The following is a 20225-nucleotide window of genomic DNA, read 5'->3' as shown; positions in this document are numbered from 1 at the left end:
CCAGTTTGATAATGTAGAACTTTCAGTGGCAGTGACCTTAAGTACGTGAAGTTCTCAGCTCATTTCTGCTGTCACAACAGACTCTTGAGCAATCCAAGCAGAAAAACAGGAGTACAAGAAATACATAAAGGAAGGTGGTGGGTGGTGGCATAAAAATAACTATAGAAAGATTTTCGGGAAATATGGTCAAATGCATATTAGCATCAAGCATAAATTTAAGAATATGACACAGAGTAAGTCTCAGAAAGAAAGCATATTGCAAAAGGATATTTATACAATTTTGGATTAAATAAGATCTTTGAACTTGAATTATTAAAGAAAGAGAGCCCAGGAAGATGGAGATTTGATGTTATACAATAAATCTTTGGGCTAGTATTCTGTAAAATTTCCCTGCATAACTTTAATATGATTGCATTAAGATTAACATCAACTGAGACCTTTGTCTTTACAATGGATTCTCTTTCTACTCCTGCAAACAAGCCTTACTGGAAATCACTACATTGAAAGCCATTAAAAACATATAGATACCATGACTCCAAAAGGCAAGCTGAGCATCATTAATTGCTATTTCACATACATCCCACACACCCCACACAACAGAGGTAAAGAAGGGCTGCAGTTCACATGCTAGCTCTGAGTATAATGTTTCATATCCAATCACCAGCCCACTACTAGGAATGGACAGTTTGGGGTTTAAAGCAAAATACACTTTTCCCTGTGGAAATTTCATTTCAATGAAAGTCAAAATAAATGGGGCAGAAAAGATATATAATTAATTGCTTTCTTCTTCTCAGTCATGCTGGTATATTTTATGCCTACCCAGGTTCGCCAGGAATGAGCCTTTACCTTGAACACTTCTCCATTCTCACATGGCTCCAGGGGAGGTAGAGGCAAAGGGGAAGTGGAGAAAACCTCTGATACTCTCTAACAATCACTCCAGGGCATTATGAAGCAGATACAGAGCATGAGGCTGCAGTTTGAGTCTGCTGTGTTGTCGTGTTCTTGCACAGCAAACCTTGTTTGCACATAAGCAAATGTACATTAAGTTGTGAAGGTAATTAATATAGGCATATTTGCCGTTTCTGCAAGTATTTGAGGAATTAAAAAATAATTTTAAATATTTATTTATTTGTTTGTGCTGGGTCTTAGTTGCGGCAGGTGGGTTCCCTGGTCGCGGCTCGCAAGCTCCTTAGTCACAGCTCACGGGCTCCTTTGTTGCGGCACATGGGCTCCCCATCTGTGACAATGCAAACTCTTAGTTGCGGCATGCATGTGGGATCTAGTTCCCTGACCAGGGATAGAACCCAGGCCCCAGCATGGGGAGCATGGAGTCCTATCTATTGCACCACCAGGGAAGTCCCTATATGAGGAATTTAAGAGTGAAATATAATTCACATGAAATCTTAACCAATAGCTGACATTTCTGGAAATGCTACAAAATATCTTGGAATGCAACTAATCAGTTGATACAGAAAGAGTCTAAAAATGAAGTGATTTTGGGACTTCCTTGGTGGTCCAGTGGTTAAGAATCCACCTGCCAATGGAGGGGACAAAGGTTTGATCCCTGGTCTGGGAAGATCCCACATGCTGGTGGGGCAACTAAGCCCGTGCGCCACAACTACTGAAGCCTGTGCACCTAGAGCCCATGCTCCACAAGAGAAGCCACCACATTGAGAAGCCCGCACACCGCAACGAAGAGTGTCCCTCGCTCGCTGCAACTAGAGAAAGTCTGCACGCAGCAACGAAGACCCAGCGCAGCCAAAAATAAACAAACAAATAAATAAATAAAAGCAAAACCCAAAAAAAGTAATAAATAAATAAAAATGAAGTGATTTTTATCTCTCTCTAGAGTTATAGTGTGTATTTTAAGAACTTTTATTCTGTTGACCTTAGATCAATTAAGGAATGAAGAAAGCACCTCACTTATTCAATAGCTGGTGAGCCAAGAGAAGGGCCACACCAATATATATGTTTTTCTCTAATTCTGGGGAAATAATAATATTTGACATTTGTAATTCAGGCCATCTGGATAAATTGATTCAACATGCTCTTTAGAGGTAATAATTTTCTAATGGGATGCAAAGCTGCTAATAATACCAAGTAAGAAAACACCAAAGAAAAGTATAGACTGTAACTAACAGATGAGATTGCAACTATGAGAGACCAGCAGTACAGGAATATTTTTTTGACACCAAGGTCAGTTTTGAAGGAGGAGTCCCCATCCAGATAACCAGAACTTGCCAGTGGCTCTTAAGAGACCACTCAGTAGATTTGTAAGTCATTTGCTGCTACCATCCTTCTTTCTTTGTCCACTGCCTATCCTCAGTGCCCTCTCTCCATGCTTTAGGAAAAAGGGGACAACCTGGAGTGACATGTCTTCAAACACGCCCCATGGACCCAGATTTAACCCAACCTTCGTGTCTCCTTTCCAAGGAGCTGTCAGGGCCTTTCAGAGTAGAAAAGTAATTCCTCTTCACATAAAACTCAATATACTGTTCTGCATTCAGTCAGGAAAATGGAAACCATGGTAGGTATTTCAAACATGAGGGATTTAATACAAAGTATCAGAAGGGCTGAAGGAGCAAAAGGAGGAAAATGTGATACACAGAGATCTGAAAGCTCCTGGTTCTTCTTGTTTGGACCCCATGAACCTGTTCCAGCCACTGGGCAGCTCAGTATGCTGCCACTTCTGGGACTGGAATTGTCACAGTTGCCCCTGTAATCAATTAAGGGCTAGGGCTGTAATCAACAAAGAGATTCTGCTGCTGCCTGGCTGCTGGAGTCTGTAGCTGAACAGCCCCTCTGCTGCCATAGTAGCTGCTGCTGTTGAATTTTGAAGTAGAACATTTCTCCCTTGCTCCAACCTTCTGATCTTTCCCAATGCCTGCCATTGGCAGATACTAACAGGAAGCCACTGGCAAAGAGCCTGAGAAATGTAATTTGCAGACCTCCAGATCTAAGCAACACAGAGCAGATTATAAAATGTTAAGTAAAAAGCTGAGAAGCAAACTTTTTTTAAGGTCATAGCATATATTAAAATTGGGATAAACCAGAGGAGATTTGGGGACCTCTATGTTGGACTTGGTAAAACCACCTATCACATTTTATTTATACTATAATTATGATAAAGAAGTACAATACAAAGTATAAGGGAAGCTATTAGATCTTGAATTTATCTGAAATTTCCAAATAAAATATTTTGAAATTTTAATGATAAATTTGATCTTGCTTCCATAAACATGACTCATTTTTTGTTGCAATTTATGCTTGAGATGGCTACATGTAATTCTTATCAATGCTCTTCAATTAAGAGCTCTTCTGATTTTTGATAGTCTCTATTAACGAGAAACTGTTCACAAATAGGTGAGAGAAAAAGTAAAACCTTTTAAAAATAGCAATTCAAAAATTCACTGCAGTTGAAAACATATTTAAAGACTAATAGTTCTTCCTTTCTTTCACTGACAAATATAATGTTGACATTTGTTGTGATACTATGAATGGTTTTGAATTTTATTAAAAATTTACAAATTCACTTAGTGTGTTACTATCATGCATGCACTGTAGTGTAGTTACCGTGCAGCTAGCTTAGATATCCCTAAAAAAAACCATATTGACTGCAAATGGATGGGAACATTGAATAAACACGAAAATAGAGATTTAGGGGGCTTCCCTGGTGGCGCAGTGGTTGAGAGTCCGCCTGCCGATGCAGGGGACGCGGGTTCGTGCCCCGGTCCGGGAAGATCCCACATGCTGCGGAGCGGCTGGGCCCATGAGCCATGGCCACTGAGCCTGCGCGTCCGGAGGCTGTGCTCCACAACAGGAGAGGCCACAGCAGTGAGAGGCCCGCGTACCGCAAAAATAAAAAAAAAATTAATTAAAAAAAAAAATAGAGATTTAGGGCTAATGTTGGGTCAGGAGCTACACAGGTCAGAAGCCTCCATTCAAGCTCCCCAATCCCACCCTCTCTGCAATTTGGGCACCCAGAGCACATACTCCCCCAGCAGGACCATAGCCTCATCATTCATGTTGAGTCCGTGTTGGTGTGCTCTAAGCGGCCTGCTGAAGGAGGTGCCAGGTGGTAAAGCACCTCCTGGACTGCAATTCTTGCATCTTGACAGAGTAGAAGTAAAGGACATTGCTCTGTTTGTCATTTGCAGGAATCTTGGGGCACACCGTCACACCCCATTCCACTAGGGAATCAGTATCTAGAATACAATAACATCCACTTGTGGGCAGCTCTACCCTGAAGACCAGGAAGAACCACATGGTTTTTCTTGCTGTGGGTTTTAAGAGTTTGAGTTTAGTTCTGCTTGGAACTCTTTTCACTGATTTGTAAAAATCTATACCTATCCCCAATATACAGAGGTGTATGTTGACAAAGATGCTGAACAGATTTCTGTATTTCTGTAGCAGAACTTTGCATACAACTTTGAAATAAGAATGCTGGAAAACTATGCTTTGGTTAGTGTGGTTGGCAGCTCTGAGGTGGCTCCTGAGGATCTTTCCTCTAGGTATTCATGCCCATGAGTGTGGGTTGGACTTAGTGACTTGCTTCTCATGAATAGAATAGAAGCAGTGATAAGATGTTACCACCAAGATTAGGCAACAAAAGGCTTGCATCTTGCTTACCTTCTCTTGGTCTCTCACTTGCTCACTCTATTTGAAGCCAGTTGCCATGTTATGAACGGCCTTATAAGGAGGCCCTCATTGCAAGAAACTGAGGGCGGTCTCCAGCCAACAGCCAGAGAAGAACTGAGGTCCTTAGTCTAACAGCCTGGAGGAAATGAATCCTGCCAACAATTGTGTGTGAGTTTGGAAGCAGATCTTCCCCAGCTGAACCTCAAAATGACTATAGTTTATTACATTGCAGCCCTTGTCAACACCTTGATTACAGGGAACCCTGAGCCAGAGGACATTAGCTGAGCTGTACCCAGATTCCTAACCAGAGAAATAGCGAGATAATATTTGCTGCTTTAAGTTTTGAGCTAATTTCTTCCTCAGCAATAGATAACTAATACCATCAGTTATCTTCAATGGGCAGAATGAAATTCATAAAGCATTTGATAGCCTTTCACAGTATACCAGGAGCTCACTAATTGCACAAATAATGAGATAATTTGAAGAATGCCAATTTTTGAAAGAGGAAACCAGCAGTAACTCTTACTGAATCTCATGATTCTTCTATCTCCTTCAAAGACTTAGGATTGTGTTTGATAATTCATAAATAAAAATGCCTTGCAATAGATTTGGTGACAAATAACCAAACAAACACAATCTTAAAGAATACACAGAAACTTCATATTGGTTTGCTGCAAAAAAAGATAGCTGGGTTTTATCTCAGAATATTTTCTAATTGAAAGGGAGCTAATAATTTTTAAATATAGTTTAAGGCATTTACTTACTCAAAACAAAAGTAATAAGTTTATTATTAAAACACTGGAAAATACAGAAGAGCCCTTTTATGGGCTCTTGGAAAATTAACTGGAAAATTAATTGGAAAATTAAAAAATTTTTCAATTTAATTGGAAAATTAAAATTTCTTATTATCCTACATTCTAAAGCTAATCACTATCAAGATTTTGGTGTGTATTTTCAGTCATTTTTTCCTGTGTGTGTGTGTGTGTGTGTACAAAACACCTTTGTAACACATATACATTTGTGACACTTTTTTTTTTCAAAATAAGATTATACTACCCATTTTGTTTTGGAAGCTTATTTATTTCAGCTTAATATAAAATGAGTACTTTATATGTTAGTAAAGGTTTTTCTCCACATTTCTATAGCTATATAATATTCCATTATATGAATGGACTATGATTAATTTAGCTGCTTATATTCTATTCATTTTTGTATATTATGAAAGTGAGAAAGAGAATGCGTAATCCTTTTTTTCCCTATTGCTCATGGGTCAAAAGCAAATATAGGGATGACTAAGTTGTAGCTAGCTGTGAGAATAAACAAAAGTGGTGCACGGGGCTTCCCTGGTGGCGCAGTGGTTGAGAGTCCGCCTGCCAATGCAGGGAACACGGGTTCGTGCCCCGGTCCGGGAAGATCCCACATGCCGTGGAGCGGCTGGGCCCGTGAGCCATGGCCGCTGGGCCTGCGCGTCCGGAGCCTGTGCTCCGCAACGGGAGAGGCCACAACGGTGAGAGGCCCGCGTAACGCCAAAAAAAAAAAAAAAAAAAAAAAAAGTCGTGCACAACAGAGACTGCTTTTTACTAATTATCCCTTGCAATATTCTCTTTTTTGCTCCAGGAACCCTTATTTTATTGGGGTAGCAATGATCCCAGTTTGAAAAAACAAGACAAAACAGCAAAAATCCCTGGATCTCTCATATAAGCAGAGTGATGGGATCCCGTTCTAGGCAATAAGAAGTCAGCAGAGTGATTGGGAGGAACATTTAGGAGAGCATCGGTTTTAGGGGGAGGGCAAAATCAGTTGGTAGGTGTACTTTTTCTCTTTGCTTTTCCCTCTGCTCCTGGTTAAAAGTATGAAGACCCAATGAGCAGCTCTGGCAACCATCTCGAGAGCACAAAGATGAGGATCTCGAGGATGGAATGAAAGCCATTTCTCGTATGATGATCACTTCAGTGCCTAAGCGTATGGAGTAGAATGGAGAGCAGAATCACTCTCACTCTGTAAATTGTTCTTTCTTTCTTTCCCTCTCTCATGTATATCTAAAGTTGCATAAGTTAAATGTACATATACCCTCTCTGTATTTATATCTGTCTTAATCTGACACCACTTCAGAAAGCCAATGGTTTCTATTGTATACCTACATGACCAAAGACTTCTTTAAAAGGGTTAAAAATTCCCAAAGACCAATGGTAATTTGCATGGTGGACTTATGAGTAAAGGGTGTTTTTTGCATTTTATGTAGTATGTGTGCTTATGTGTACTGGGTGATGAAAGATAGGAAGAGGGGAGAGGGTTTGCCTCACTACCAGTAGCCCTATCCATCTTTGAACTCCTTAACTATCAGCTTAGATTCACTGAGTTTGACAGGTTAGTTCAACTGTGATAACCTGACTTAGCCATTAGCCGGATTGCCCAGGAATGTGCTGACATCAAGGGTAAATGTAGGAGGTGCAGAAAGTTGTTTAAGCATAAGGTAACTGTTCAGGTGAGACAAGAATAGTTCCTATAGCCTTAGACTGTGAGGAAAGATGACCTAGTCTTGGGCCAAAATTGGGATAGAGCCATGTAACATTAGAATTCAAAGGCATCATTGAGAGAGAGAGCATCCAATCCAGACGTGAGCAAACTTTACCTGGAATCAAGGAATATAAAAGTGTTTATAGGTTTCAGTTTTCCCCTTCCAAGCTGAAAACAGTTTTTTAAGGTTTCATGGAGAAATGTAAAGTCTTAGAACTTACATTACCCAATTAATTGAATTGAAAAACATCAATGAGAGAGTAACACTGCTTTTTAGCCACTAAAATGTTAATATATGGGCATATTTATGAAGCAGCTCACTACACGCAGCTTTATAATTTTTCATCTTGAAATTATATTTCAGGCTGTATTGCAAAGGCAGATGATGGTCCCTGGATTGGGACTGATAATCATTTGATGAGAAAGGTACATAGGTGTGCCCAAAGTCACAGTGCTGATGGATGTCTCTAGGCCTGGAACACTAGTTTCTTGACTCCCAATTCAAGGTTTCCCAGAACCATTTTAGTAAATTCAGGAGTGGACGGGTAGAGTAGTTTGGGACTTGAGTGACTATTATTTGCATAGAAAGCGTTTTATATTGGACAACTGTTTTTGTTTAATTGTTACAGCAACTACTGTCAATTCCCTTATTAAAAATTAAGGTAAAATTAATAAAGTGGGCTTGGGTTTGTTAGGTTTTAATATTCATTGTGAGTTATTTTTAAAATAAGCATTAGTTCTGGATATTTGGGGGAACATGCCATCCAATACTTTACTATCAAAACAACACCATTTTATACTGTTTTTGTCCCTTTCAGTCCAAGCTGGCAGTGTTTTAGTAGATAAAATGCTCTCAAAAAATTTGTGAGACTCTTGTGAATCTCACTGCAGTTCATCCATTAGACAAAAGCAATACCTACAAAATCCCTTCTCTACCTTTTGTCCTGCAGAGACTTCTGAGGGACAAGTTCTTAAACTTCTTGGAGGCCGTAGTGTTTGATTAAGAGGATCTGTGAGGCACACTTTTCATCTTTTTAAAGGCCATTGTGTGATTGCATAGTACTATGAGGATCCACTTTTGACCTTTGAAAATCTTAACAAAGGGTTTTATAGTCATACTTGTGGCTTTATCTTTAGACTTTTTCTCCTGGAAGTGCCTTGGATCTGAACTTTACTCAAAAACCATTTCCTCATTTAGAGAACAGCTAACACCTATCCTTCTCAAAATCTTCCAAAATATAGCAGAGGGAGGAACACTCCCAAACTCATGCTATGAGGTCACCAGCACCCTGATACCAAAACCAGACAAGGATGTCACAAAGAAAGAAAACTACAGGCCAATATCACTGATGAACATAGATGCAAAAATCCTCAACAAAATACTAGCAACCAGAATCCAACAGCACATTAAAAGGATCATACACCATGATCAAGTGGGGTTTATTCCAGGAATGTAAGGATTCTTCAATATACGCAAATCAATCAATGTGATATACCATATTAACAAACTAAAGGAGAAAAACGATATGATCATCTCAATAGATGCAGAGAAAGCTTTCGACAAAATTCGACACCCATTTATGATAAAAACCCTGCAGAAAGTAGGCAGAGAGGGAACTTTCCTCAACATAATAAAGGCCATATACGACAAACCCACAGCCAACATCGTCCTCAATGGTGAAAAACTGAAAGCATTTCCACTAAGATCAGGAAGAAGACAAGGTTGCCCAGTCTCACCACTCTTAGTCAACATAGTTTTGGAAGTTTTAGCCACAGCAATCAGAGAAGAAAAGGAAATAAAAGGAATCCAAATTGGAAAAGAAGAAGTAAAGCTGTCACTGTTTGCAGATGACATGATACTATACGTAGAGAATCCTAAAGATGCTACCAGAAAACTACTAGAGCTAATCAATGAATTTGGTAAAGTAGCAGGATATAAAATTAATGCACAGAAATCCCTGGCATTCCTATATACTAATGATGAAAAATCTGAAAGTGAAATCAAGAAAACACTCCCATTTACCATTGCAACAAAAAGAATAAAATATCTAGGAATAAACCTACCTAAGGAGACAAAAGACCTGTATGCAGAAAATTATAAGACACTGATGAAAGAAATTAAAGATGATACAAATAGATGGAGAGATATACCATGTTCCTGGATTGGAAGAATCAATATTGTGAAAATGACTCTACTACCCAAAGCAATCTACAGATTCAATGCAATCCCTATCAAACTACCACTGGCATTTTTCACAGAACTAGAACAAAAAATTTCACAATTTGTATGGAAACACAAAAAACCCTGAATAGCCAAAGCAATCTTGGGAACGAAAAACAGAGCTGGAGGAATCAGGCTCCCTGACTTCAGACTATACTACAAAGCTACAGTAATCAAGGCAGTATGGTACTGGCACAAAAACAGAAATATAGATCAATGGAACAGGATAGAAAGCCCAGAGATAAATCCACGCACATACGGTCTTCTTATCTTTGATAAAGGAGGCAGGAATGTACAGTGGAGAAAGGACAACCTCTTCAATAAGTGGTGCTGGGAAAACTGGACAGGTACATGTAAAAGTATGAGATTAGAACACTCCCTAACACCATACACAAAAATAAGCTCAAAATGGATTAAAGACCTAAATGTAAGACCAGAAACTATCAAACTTTTAGAGGAAAACATAGGCAGAACACTCTATGACATAAATCACAGCAAGATCCTTTTGGATCCACCTCCTAAAGAAATGGAAATAAAAACAAAAGTAAACAAATTGGACCTAATGAAACTTCAAAGCTTTTGCACAGCAAAGGAAACCATAAACAAGATGAAAAGACAACCCTCAGAATGGGAGAAAATATTTGCAAATGAAGCAACTGACAAAGGATTAATCTCCAAAATTTACAAGCAGCTCGTGCAGCTCAATAACAAAAAAACAAACAACCCAATCCAAAAATGGGCAGAAGACCTAAATAGACATTTCTCCAAAGAAGATATACAGACTGCCAACAAACACATGAAAGAATGCTCAACATCATTAATCATTAGAGAAATGCAAATCAAAACTACAATGAGATATCATCTCACACCAGTCAGAATGGCCATCATCAAAAAATCTACAAACAATAAATGCTGGAGAGGGTGTGGAGAAAAGGGAACCCTCTTGCATTGTTGGTGGGAATGTGAATTGGTACAGCCACTGTGGAGAACAGTATGGAGGTTCCTTAAAAAACTACAAATAGAACTACCATATGACCCAGCAATCCCACTACTGGGCATATACCCTGAGAAAACCATAAATCAAAAAGAGTCATGTACCAAAATGTTCATTGCAGCTCTATTTACAATAGCCCAGAGATGGAAGCAACCTAAGTGTCCATCAGCAGATGAATGGATAAAGAATATGTGGCACATATATACAATGGAATATTACTCAGCCATTAAAAGAAATGAAATTGAGCTATTTGTAATGAGGTGCATGGACCTAGAGTCTGTCATACAGAGTGAAGTAAGTCAGAAAGAGAAAGACAAATACCGTATGCTAACACATATATATGGAATTTAAGGAAAAAAATGTCATGAAGAACCTAGGGATAAGACGGGAATAAAGACACAGACCTAGTTGAGAATGGACTTGAGGATATGGGGAGGAGGAAGGGTAAGCTGTGACAAAGTGAGAGAGTGGCATGGACATATATACACTACCAAACGTAAGGTAGATAGCTAGTGGGAAGCAGCCGCATAGCACAGGGAGATCAGCTTGGTGCTTTGTGACCACCTAGAGGGGTGGGATAGGGAGGGTGGGAGGGAGGGAGACGCAAGAAGGAAGAGATATGGGAACATATGTATATGTATAACTGATTCATTTTGTTATAAAGCAGAAACTAATACACCATTGTAAAGCAATTATACTACAATAACGATGTAAAAAAACATTTCCTGATTTTATCAACTTTTGCTGTCTGAAGAGGCTGAGAATTCTTTAAATCATCAGTTTAACAGTCCTTCTCTCAATTTATCTCTTTCCTTTCACATTTTACTATAAGCAGGCTGTATCTTCAACACTTTGCTTGGAAAGCTTCTTAACTAGATCATCAAGTTCATTAGGCATATTCTCTGCTTTCCACTTAACTGAAGACAACAGTGTTGCTAAGATTTCTGCCACAATATAACTAGCATCTCCCTTCCTCCACTGTTCCTCACTTCCCTTCGAGCCTTCACCACCAGCATTCTCAAAGTTCAGCTTTCTACTAACAGTCTACTCAAAGCAATTTAGGTTTTCTTTAATATGCTTCTCAAAATCCTTCTAGCCTCCACCACCCATTGCTTGGTTCCAAAGCTATTCCCACACTTTTAGGCATTTGTTATGGCAGCACACCACTCTCAGCACAGGGTTCAATCAGACAAGAAGAACCACTAGGATGGATATATGTATGCATGTATGTATACACAGGGGTTTGATCTTCCTGAATTGTGGGAGCTGGTTAAGAAGTCTCTTAAGCCTGTTGTCTTCACATCTGAACCTGGAGCTTGAAGTCTAACAGGCAGAGTCTGGAGGGGATGATGGAGATCAAGAACAAGCTAAAACCCAAAAGCATGAGGTCTGAGCCCCATGAGGACAGACTGAAACCCCTGCCAATTCTTATTGCCTCTAACCTTGGTGGTGTGAATATCCTGCAGAAGCCAAGGCTCATTGTCACAGAGATAAACACTCACACCTGGCCCAGGAGTCAGCCACTCAAGGAGAATCCAGGGGAAGATGGAGCTGTTGCTGCCTTACACCCAGCTGCTGCCTCATACCAATGAGGTGAGTCAGCAGATCAGCAACAGGTGTGAGAGCTACAAAATGGCTGAAGCACTCTAGATCTCCCACAAAAATCTCGCTGTGGCCTGCCCTAAATGGAAACATGCAGGAAAGGGAATTCTGTGGAAAGTAATTCATACTGGTTAAATTGGCACATTCTAAGTCACCATAATCCACTGCAGTCCAGCCAGTGAGGAGGAGGAAGGAAATGAAGAAAAGCTCATCCTCCTCCATTTAAAGACACTACTTCAAAGGGATACTTAACCCTGTGGGCTAAAACCTAGTCAGGGAGATGGGAAATATAGTCTTCACTCCAGTGGTCATGGGCATAGGAATTCTGTTCCTGGGAAAGGAAGAAGGATGAATATTGAAGACAACTCACAGTTTCTGCCACAACACATTTGGCTCTGCACAGAATGTCTTTTCCTCCTTCTCTGCTTGGCAAGCTCTAGTTCACCCCTATAGGCTTAGCTCAGTTATCATCCTTCCTGCAAAGCCTTCACTCTGTTTTCCCATTGGGTTTTAAAGTCCCTCCATCTTGGCATTTTCTTGTTTATTCATTTAACAAGTTTGAAGTCCTTCCATATGTCAGGCATTGTTCTGGGAACTGGGGATTTAGCAGTGACCAAAACAAAATCCTTTCCTTTGCAAAGCTTATTGCATCGTAATTATTTAATATCCTTTTTACTCTAAGACTATCTCAAATTAAGACAAGAAGGACAAGATTCACGGATAACTTCAAACATTTTTATTCCCAACTAAACGTAAAAATCCGTTATCCAGAATTAAGATTAAATAATTGGGTAAGGCTTCTAAAGTACTTCATATTCTTTCCTATTAATCACCCAGGTAATATTTGTGATTTACAAATTACATCTCTTTTAGGAAGTCATGGACCTTGAAAGGACCTTGGAGATTATGTAATTAAACCACCTCAGTTTAGATGAGAAATCTGAGTCTTGGATCACAAGATTATTTACTCAGGATTATGTGCCAAGTTAGTGTCAGGACTAGAAGTAGAATCCAAGAATACTGATTCTTGTACAGGTGCCCTTGATGTATTGTATTTTTGTGAAAAAAATCACAGTAAAAAATATACTCCCATTATGTTTATAAAAATCAGTCTTTCCAAAAATTATAGCATCAGAATTTATGTTAAAAAAACTGCTACAAGAATAGGGGTATTTGAGGTGAATGTGTGATAGTATTAAGGACATTTTCTAGTTCCAATATGTGGAAAAAAGATATAAATAATTTGAAAATAAACACATTAGAGAACAGTAATATAGAGTTGTAAAATGTCAGCTACATTTTAAGGGTGACAGATGACACTTTACATCAAGGTCTATGTAGCCCTTTCCTAAAATTTCCTGGATTCTATTAGATCTGCTTTATGTTAATTTGAGATCTGTAACAGTGCACACACACACACACTCAAAAACAGAAAAGCAGAGTTTTAATTTAAGACTGATATAAAAAATAAAGCCATTATGCAGAGTTTTGGGCAGCCACTGAATTCTAACACATATCCTTGCTCTTTGACCTTTGCTCCCACACACCAACAGATGCAGTCTAAAACACATGCCCCCACGTGCACACCTACACTTTCAGCCATCACATGTCCCTCACACACAGTTCTGACGTCTTTGTTCCACCTTCTTCATCTATGGGAGATAGCACGAAGGAGAAATGAAATGAAAGACATGAGCACAGATGCATAATGTATAAATGTGCGTACTACACAAAGCCTGTGGAGAAAAGCTTTCAGTGAAATAAACTTTAATTTATTTCAGAAAAATTAATTTTCAGTAGAATCAATGAAAATATAGCTAGCTCCTCCAGACCAAATTCATGAGCCTAGATGGGAAGATTGTGATTCAGTTTCATCCACTCCATTTTTATAACAATATATCTGAACAAATATAATAAATTGATGGTTTCCTGAGAAAGGGGTTTAAAACAGTACTATTAAATTAGCTCTAAGGAAAATAATAGTTTTATCTTTTTATGATGGTGCAGGAAGACTTTAAATTGAATGCATTAGGGGTTTTGCCCCAAAGCCTGAAGTTTTTCTGATTCTCTACTACATTTAGGTTTAGGAGGATAAAATTAGGTCAAATATTAGATTTCAAAGCACATAAATATGGAAAGTCAACAATGCTATTGCTAAAAATACACAAGCCAGGAACTGTGGCAAATTCAAAATTATCAAATAAGATGAATGTTATAAAATCTCTCTAAAAGTGGTGGCCATTGACTGTATATTACTCCTGCTGACAAAGCATCTTGTACTTTACATGACAAATTTTTGTTTATCAAGAATCTTAAAGGTTCTGGAAACCAATAAAATTGTGAAAAACGGACTAGAAAGGTGTATATTTCCTCCACTAATGAGTAGAAATAGCTCACCTTCAGCACAGGCTAAGACTCTAGGGAATGAATGGACTTCTTTTGTTTACAAGTAGCAGAAAACCTGACCCAAACTGGCTTAAGAGGAAGTTTATTGTCTCCTGTAACTGAAAGGCCCAAATGTAGGTTCCAGACTTCAAGCATAGCTGGATTCAGGCTAAACAATTCACAAGTGCTTGGTTGCTCTCCATCTTTTAACTCTGCCTTCTTTGTGGCTTCAGTATCATGCTCCACACAGTTGTGCTCCAGTCTTACCATCCTCTCAAGTTCAAGACCAAAAAGCAAGAGCAAGTCAGCTTCCCCAGGAACTCAGAGTTACTGACTTGAGTCTTGTGCTCATTCCTGAGCCAATCACCATGGCTAAGAGAATGTGATGTACTGACTGTTGTAGGCCTAAGAAGTATGTTTTACATCTGAGTGAGGACAAAGGTGTGGTCTTCGTCAAGCACATGGACTAAATTGGGGAAGAGTGAGGAAAGGGTAAAATTCAGTATGAAAATGGGGAGCAGTTGCTGGAAGATGGAGAGTAGATGGGATTCTGGAATACAAAACACACATTTATGGGGTAATCTGTTATAGGGGGAAAACTCAGTCGTGGCCATGGAGATATGGTTTTACTGGTTTGGTCAGGACCAATTAACAAGTTGTCATAGATCAAAGGTGATGATAAAAATGCAGAGTGAACCCACTATATAGCCAAGGAAACTGATGATCAGTGGCATATCTGCCTAATAAATGGGTGAACCTTGGCTGTACAATGACAATCATACCACTTACAGCTCATTTTTTTGGTGAGGATTAATAAACCAATGCATGTGAAAGTATAGGTGGTTAAAGAATACCCTTTGAGTCAAATTTTCCTTTCTTAGGTTGAGAGTTCTTTAGACTAGGAAGTATGCCTGATTCTTCTTCTTTTTAAAAAAAATCTCTAGAACCTAGGATAGTATCTAATATATAGTAGAAATTTAATGTGTGTTGAACAAAGAGGTGTTAGGTATATTAGTTAGGTTATAGGATAAGCTGTTGCAACAAAGAGACCCCAACATATACTGGCTCAAACAAGATACACGTTCATTTCTCTCTCACAGAGCAGTCTGGAGCCTCTGGGCAGTTTTGGTAGGAAGGTAGCTCCGCTCCTGTAAATCATGCAGCTTCCTTCTCTTTTATTCTACCACCTTTTCCTTGTTTTCCTCATAGGCATGGTTGAAGCTGGCTAACCACCGTCGCAACTGTGTTCCAGCTCTTGGGAAGCCGCAAGAAGATTTGAAGGGCAAACAGCTTCCTTTTAGGAATGTGATACAGAGAGACGGGGGTGGGTGTGTTTCAGTGGGCTGTCTGTGCAGTGCCCTGGGGGTTGTTAGCCTATCAAGAACTGTCTCTTTAATTGTTACAGACCTGTTGGACCTGGGAATGCAAGCCCCCCTGGCCACCAGAGCCAGGTAATCAAGGGACATCCTCTGGGTAGCAGCTGAAAAGACCTGGGCACTGGAAGTAAAAACCAGGGCACCAGATATGTGTAAAAACTCCCCTCCCGGAGATACTGGCACTCTGGAGCAAGGCAGCGGGAGAGCATGAAGATAGCACCTGTCTTTCAAAGTCTCTAGAAAGGATTACAGTCAGCCCTTAGACTGTTTAACTAGAAGCCTGCCCCTCTCAGGCTGCAGCTATGATGATAAGCTAATAGGCCTCTTTCACAGAAAGACTGAATGCCTGGGTCTATTGCTTCTTGCTGTGCCCTGAAGGAGGTAGCCTTTTAAGAATTCTTCCTCCATTATAAGCCCCACTAGCCAACAGAGCCAAGTTATGTAGAGGTATCCCCTGGTGGCAGACATAAAAACTGGGGCACCAGATGTAAAGCCAGGGCACCAGACATGTATAAAAACTCCCCTCTGGGAGATACTGGCACTACGGAGAACAGCAAAGAGAGGGTTCAGAGATGGCGCCCACTGGCTGAAGTGAGGCAGACAGAGAGGATAGAGATGGCACCCACTGGCTAAAGGAGAAAAGAAAAAGCCTTAAATTAAAAAAAAAAAAAAAAAAAGATGGCATCCACCGACTGGAGAAAGGCCAAGGGTTAAGTGCAAAATGATGCTCACCAGTCTCCATCCCTGGAGAGCACCTAAGCAGGCCCCAAATATGTGTCAAATCAGATGCCTGCCCCTCAGGTCAGTGCTCCCAGACAAGCAAATGAGCTTCTCCCATACAGAATGGATGACTGCTGTGCTGGGCCCTGGGGGCAGGTGAGCCCTTTAAGAGCCATTCCTCAGACTGCTATTCTGTGGGTCTCGTTGGTTTTCAAAGCTAGATGTTTTGGGGCTGTCTCTCAGGTGCAGGTCTTAAAAGTTGGGGTGCCGATGCGGGGTTCAAACTTTTTGCTCCTCAGTGAGAAGCTCTGGGTTTTGAGTTCCCTCCAGACTGTGGGTAGCTATGCTGGGGGTGAGGCTTAAAGTGGATTGTGTCCCCCACTTAGATGTGGGCCTTCTCTCATTTGCCTGATGCATAGGAGTCACTCAGCCAGTTTTCAGGGTTTGTTTGTTGGTTTCTTTTTTTCGCAGAGAACGTTGTTCCAAATATAGCTTTAGATTTGGTGTGTATATGGAAGGAGGTGAGTTCAGCATACTCTTACATCACGATCTTGGACTATCTTGAACCATCTTGAACCACCATCTTGATGCTCTTACATTCCCCTCTCATGAACATGGGTTTATTCTTAAAGAGTTAATTTCTAGGAATGATTAACCTGATTTTGTCATTTCTCCATATGAAAGTTCTAAGGAATGTAGGAAGTATTATTTGAGTTAAGAATTATATTTTCAGCTAAAGAATTGATAAATATACTTACAGTCTGTTCAATGTTGAAAGGACTTGTCCTAAATCAATAAAACATATTTAAGGCAATTAGACTGCCCCAGATTTTCTGCCCCAGATTTTCTGAGGCAGTCTAATTTTAGGTATCTGGTATTGTCACCAATCCTATAAAATATTGTAGAGCATGCACCACCTATATATGTATATTTATTTATCTATATATGTATGTACTAACATAGATATGAACTGACGTGTCATGTCACAAAACATAAAGCAAAACAGAAAAATTTAAAGGATGAGCTAAAATAATTGTAAATAAAAGTTCTAATATTCACTTCTCACATTCTCCTGGGGCTCATACACATACAACATTAAACCACTGTACCCGTCAGTGAGAGAATCTGGGCCAGAACCCAGGTCTCCTGACTTCAGGGGTGTTTCCTCTGAACTTACTGCTTTTCATCTTTCTAATATCTAATGGAACTAAAGTGTAAGGCAGGCTTTGTTCCAGACAAGATGGAATAAGTGCATACCTCCTGCTAACAACAACAATAATAATAACAAAAAACCCTGAACAGGGGGAGAGATAAGTTAAGAGTTTGGGATTAACATATACACATTACTATATATAAAATAGGTAAACAATAGGACCTACTGTATACAGGGAACTATACTCAATATCTTGTAATGACCTACAGTGGAAAAGAATCTGAAAAAGAATACATATATATGTATATATTTATGGGTGTGTGTGTATGTAAAACTGAATGACTTTGCTGTACACTTGAAACTAACACAACATTGTAAATTAACTACACTAACAACAACAAAAAAACCCAGCAAACAAACCCTGAACAAAACACACATCTCTTACCAGAAGATCTGAAAAGAGGAGAAAAGAAGATGAATTAGCTAGAAAACGTGAGACCTGAGGAATAGGTTTCCTGAGTTTTTTTCTTGCCCTCTATATATCCAAGCCTGTGTGTTAGAAAAGTTTGCAATCTGGAAATACCAGTGGGAAAGGACAAAAACATCCCCAAGAAAATTCTGCCCTCTCCAGCCAAAGGACCAGGAAAGGGGCAGCCCAGTAAAACAGAAATCTTTTAGCTGTATGTGGTAGGCAGAATTCTAAGCCATCCCCCCACAAATTTCCTGCCAGTGATGCCCTGACCTGGAACTGGGAATTTGATGGACTTTACCTCTGTGATTAGTCTATGTTATACGGTATGGTTGATCTTAAGATATGGAGATTATCCAGGTGGTCCTGGTCTTACACATGAGTCTTTTAAAAGTCAAGAATTTTTTTCTGGGTGGTGGTAGAAGAGAATTCAGAGAGATTCAAAACATGAGAGGGATTCAACATGAAGGAGGTTTTCTTTTGCTAAGATGCAGGGGTCCACATGGCAAGGACCTGAGAGTGGTCTCTAGGAGCTCAGGATGGTCCCCAGCTGACAGCTAGCAAGACATGGGGACCTCAGTCTTACAACTGCAATGTAATTAATTGAATTACAAGGAAATTAATTCTGCCAACAATGTGAAGGAGTTGGAAGCGGGTCTTTCCGTAATTGAACTTCCAGGTGGAGATATAGCTTGTCCACATCTTGGTTTTAGCCTTATGAGATCCTGAGCTATGGGACTCTTGACTCAGGGAAACTAAGAGATAATAAATTTGTGTTCTTTTAAACCACTAAGTTATTGGTAACTTGCCGTTCTTGAGACAAACACTATGAAAAAGCCATGCCCTCCTTCACCCCGGTGGTGCTGCAGTAGTGGAGCTGGGTGGCAGAACTCTGACTTCCACTGCTGTATTAGTTTCCTGTTGCTGCTATAACAAATCACCACAATCTTGGTAGTTTAAAACAACATAAATTTATTATCTTATAGTTTTGGAGATCAGAAAGCCAAATGGATCTAAAACCAAGGCTAAAACCAAGGTGTCCACAGAGCTGCATTCTATCTGGAGGCTGTGGGGAGAGTCTGTTTCCTTGTTTTTTTCCCCAGCCTTTAGAAGTTTCCTACATTCTTTGGCTCATTGTCCCTTGCTCCATCTTTTTTTTTTTTTTTTTTAATAAATTTATTTATTTTTGGCTGTGTTGGGTCTTTGTTGCTGTGCATGGGCTTTCTCTAGTTGCAGCGAGAGGGGGCTATTCTTCGTTGTGGTGCACGGGCTTCTCATTGTGGTGCACGGGCTTCTCATTATGGTGACTTCTCTTGTTGCGGAGCACAGGCTCTAGGCATGTGGGCTTCAGTAGTTGTGGCACATAGGCTCATTAGTTGTGGCTCACAGGCTCTAGAGCACAGGCTCAGTAGTTGTGGCGCATGGGCTTAGTTGTTCCGCAGCATGTGGGATCTTCCCGGACCAGGGCTCGAACCTGTGTCCCCTGCATTGGCAGGTGGATTCTTAACCACTGCACCACCAGGGAAGCCCCCTTCCTCCATCTTTAAAGTATATCACTCCAACCCCTACTACGGTGATCACATCCCCCCTCCCTTTTTTGACCCTTTTATCTTCCTCTTATAAAGACGCTTGTGGTGACATTGGGCCCACCTGGATAATCTGGTATAATTAAGATCCTTAATTTAACCACATTTGGAAAGTCTCTTTTACCATGTAAGGTAACATATTCATAGGTTCTGAGGATTAAAATGTGGAATAGCTCTGTAGAGGCTTAATAAACCAAATTTGAACCACAGCCCACAAAAGCAGGCCAGGATATACATTCTGGATATAAGCAGCTTAACTACATACTAAACTAGGAAATGTAAATAAGAACCAGAGTCTTATCATATAAAATGTTCAGGATATAGTCCAAAATTTCTCACCATATCTGGAAAATTTTCACTCAAATAAGAAAAGACAATCAAGAGTTACCAACACCAAGATGACAACAGACGTCAGAATTATCAGACAGGGATTTTAAAGCAGCTATTACAAAAAGGTTGTAATAAGCAATTACAAATACTCTTGAATTAAATGAAAAACACAGAAAATCTTAGAAAATATTTATAGAATATATAAAGAAGAACCAAATGGGAATTTTAGAATTT

Source organism: Hyperoodon ampullatus (genome assembly GCF_949752795.1).
Source record: "Hyperoodon ampullatus genome assembly, chromosome: 8".
NCBI classification, from domain to species: domain Eukaryota; kingdom Metazoa; phylum Chordata; class Mammalia; order Artiodactyla; family Ziphiidae; genus Hyperoodon; species Hyperoodon ampullatus.
Note: the sequence above shows the minus strand (reverse complement) of the source record.